The following is a 4,228-nucleotide window of genomic DNA, read 5'->3' on the forward strand; positions in this document are numbered from 1 at the left end:
TAATATCGATTTCAAAATTTGACACAACGCCAGCAATTTGGGGATAGAGAATAAGTTGATTACATTAACCTCAGTGTATCACTTGTACTTGATATCTCGACCCTCAAAAGGATGAAAGGCAAAGTCGACGTCGGTGGCATTTGAACACAGAACGTAAATACAGACGAAATAGCGCTAAGCATTTCGCCCGGCGTGCTAACCACTCTGCCAGGTCGCCGCCCTTAGATGCAATATCAACTATAACAACAACAAAAACAACATTGGTGGTAATAACAGTAATAGAAAAAAAAAAAGGAATGCTACAGCAAAATGGCCGAACAAGGACGACAACAAACAAGAGCAAATTAAGCAACAACAATGTCAACAAGAAGAAGAACAATGCCAAATCATTTCAGGAATAAAACAACAAAAACTATAAAAACAACACCAACAACAACAGCAACAATAACAACAACAATAGCGATAAAGACGGCAAGAAACTATAAGGACATGGCAACAGTAACAACACGAGAAATAACAACAATAAGCAATGCCTCAGAGAAACCATTAGCAGCACTTAAGAGAAGAAAAATATACAGAATCTGGAATGGAAATTCCCCACCACCCAGCTAGGGAGTCGGAGACAAAGAGTGGCATTTTGATCGAAACACTTATGTGGTCACACAACCACACACACACGCCTGCACAAGCAAACAAACATATACACAAGTTCTTGCAACGCATATATGTGTATACAATGCATAAATATGTGTATATATATATAAAAACATACATATATAATGTATACATGTATATATATGCACACATACATACATACATACATACATACATACATACATATATATATATACACACACACACACATACGTGTATATATAGTTTATAAATGTATGCATAGATGTAGATATATACTGACAAAACATCAACATTGGCGAAGATGTCACTTTTCTCCTGATATCCTGATAACTTTTTTACCCACACATGCACGCACACACGCACACACACACACTCACATACGCACGCACACACACACACACACACACACACACACACACACACACACATATATATACTTCCATACATGTGCCATTGTTCCATACCTCTATACTAAAATATACACCGCAACTAACGCACACAAACTTTCCTCTTATTATGTCCGTTTACTGATACGAATAAACACATTTAAATTTTGTATCTATACATCAGCCCTTTCTTTCCATCTTGACTCCTTTTAAAATAGCTTCCTCACTTGCGTTCTGAGACTCTCTTTATTTTTCCTCAGAGACTTTTTCTCCCATTCTCAATGCTGAAGAAGGCCTAACTACCGAAACGTTAAGATCTTATATTTCCGTTAAAACTTGACTTTAATAACTTATTTATCAAATCTTACGACGGGCTTTTTAAAGTTTCCGTCTCGACTAAGTCCACTTACAACGTATTGGTCGACCTGAGATTATACAGCAGACACTTGCCCGAGGTGTCATGCAGTGGGACTGAACCCGGAAGGATATGGTCGGGATACAAACTTCTTACCACACAATATGTTTGTGTGTATGTATGTATGTATGTATGTATACACACTTTATGAAAGCATATGTCTAGATTTGCATACGTAGACTCACACACACGTGTACACCAAGACAAATATATATGTGTGTATAATACATGTATATAAATGTGTATTGTGAGTATATGCTGATGTATGTATATGCGTACGCCTATATATGTGTACCTCTATATATGCTTTTGTGTGTGTGTGTGTGTGTGTGTGTGTGTGTGTGCGTGTGTGTGTGCGCGTGTGTGTGTACGTGTGCGCCCTAGTTTCTTCATTTCGAGATTCTAGGTCTTCACATCAGTTCCATTTGCAACCATCTGAAGACGCCATTATGGAGAACAAAATACATATCACTTGTAAGAGTTCCTTCCCCTTCCTTCACCCCCGCTCCCCTCCTTCCTATCTCTCTCTTTCTCTCTCCTCTACCACTTACTCTCTCTCCCACTTATTCCCACTTCCTTACTCTCCCTCATATCTATTTATTTACTTATTTATTTTAGCGTCCGCTTCTATCACAAATTAAACAATAAACAACAACAACCACAACCACAACATCAACAGCAGTAACTACGATCACGAGTATAATAACAACGACGAAAATGAAAGTAGAACAAGGAAGACGGAACATATAAAGATAGTGGGGTGGGGGAAGAGATATAGAACTGAAGAAGTAGTAAAAATCTTTATATAGGCGCAGGCATGGTTCTGTGCTAAGTAGCTTGCTCGCCAACCACATGGTTCCAGGTTCAGTCCCACTGCGTGGCACCTTGGGTCAGTGTCTTCTACTATAGCCTCGGGCTGACCAAAGCCTTGTGAGTGGATTTGGTAGACGGAAACTGAAAGAAGCCCGTCTGATATATATATGTATATGTGTGATTTTGTGTCTGTGTTTGTCCCCCTATCATCACTTGACAACCAATGTTGCTGTGTGTACGTCCCCATAACTTAGCGATTCGGCAAAAGAGACCGATAGGATAAGTACTAGGCTTACAAAGAATAAGTCCTGGGGTCGATTTGTTCGACTAAAAGCGGTGCTCCAGCATGGCTGCAGTCAAATGACTGAAACAAATAAAAAATATATATATAGAATGACAAAATCATTGAAGTTTGAGCAAAATACGTTGTAGTGTTTGTTTCTTGTGCTCTCCAAGGTTCTGAGTTCAAGCCCCAATGAGGCAATGTTACTGCTTCTCTTTTAGCAATCAATAAGTAATGTACACGACATGTTGGACAGCTGCCACTCTTTAATATGTTGGTCTGCTAGTTTCTTGTAAGTAGGCATTGATCTTGGGCTGCTATGATATACCCACCTCTCTCAGATTTTAAACCAGAAGACACTAAACATTGACGGGTAAAGGCTTTGTCAACATCGGCACTATTAGCTCTCTTTGGGTATTTGCCATTGAGGGGTTTTTCTTGCCATTTATCAGTAAGAATATCTAAAGCAGCAGTTTCAACACGGGTTTTCATCCGCATAACTTTTTCTGTGCTTGTTTCCAGTACGTCTAATTCTGGAATTTGTTGTATTGAGAATTCACTTAGATATTCCTTTTCCTGTTTTGCTACTGAGTATGATGTTTTCTTGTTTTCGTGCTTCAAGACAAGTTTTAACCTCCAGTCATCAGAGTTTTTCAGGTAGGTGTTAAGGCCAGTTGTGTCCATCTTCATTGTTAATTATAGTTCTAAAAGTCCTCGTCCACCTTCTTTTCTTGGCAGATAAAGTCGTTCTAAATCTATCTACCTTAGGGTGGTGCATTCTATGCATTGTCAAAAATTTTCGTATTTTTCTGTCAAGATTACATATTTCAGTAATTGACCAGTTAATGATATTGAAACTGTAAGTCACGACTGGTATAGCTAAAGTATTGACCGCTTCGATCCGGTTTCTTGCATTCAGCCCTGCCTTAAGTATTACACTTAGCCTCATCCTTACCCTTATTGTTGTTGTTATTATTATTATTATTATTATTATTATTATTATTATTATTATTATTATTGTTCAGTAGTTTTATTTTTATAACGTGCTTTCACTTCACTACCGAGCGCAGCTCTGTGCGCCTTGGGTATATTATTATTATTATTATTATTATTATTATTATTATTATTATTATCAAAAGTGTTGCGGTTGTGTTGTCGTTGTTGTTTGTACGTGTATATTATTATTAACGTCACGGCCATCTGCGTCCAATTAAAGAGCTCATCATCATCATCATCATCATCATCATCATTATCATCATCATCATCATCATCACTATTACTACCACAGCTGCTGCTGTTGTTATTACTACTACTACTACCACTGCTGCTGCTACTTCTACACGCAGCGCTGAAGAGACGCAGAAACAATTAATACGTCGAAGCCATAACAAATATGTTGTAATATCATATAATTTGTCTGTAGATATTCTTGACGAAGTTTTAGGGAGTTGGTTGATATTCATGGTGTTGTTGGTTGTGATGCCGTTATCCCGTTCATTCTCGTTGGTAGACAATAGCGGTGGAGAGGCGATGGCGGCTGATCTTCCGGCTTCAACATAATTTTGTTGTGTATTTTTATTTTTTTTATTTTTTATAATTTTGTTTGGCTTTAGCTTTTCAACAAATTATTTTTGCGGATTTTGTACTTTTCGTAGCTGTTGATAATGCGTACGGATATATATATATATATATATA

This window comes from Octopus bimaculoides, chromosome 8, assembly GCF_001194135.2.
Source record: "Octopus bimaculoides isolate UCB-OBI-ISO-001 chromosome 8, ASM119413v2, whole genome shotgun sequence".
Classification (NCBI taxonomy): domain Eukaryota; kingdom Metazoa; phylum Mollusca; class Cephalopoda; order Octopoda; family Octopodidae; genus Octopus; species Octopus bimaculoides.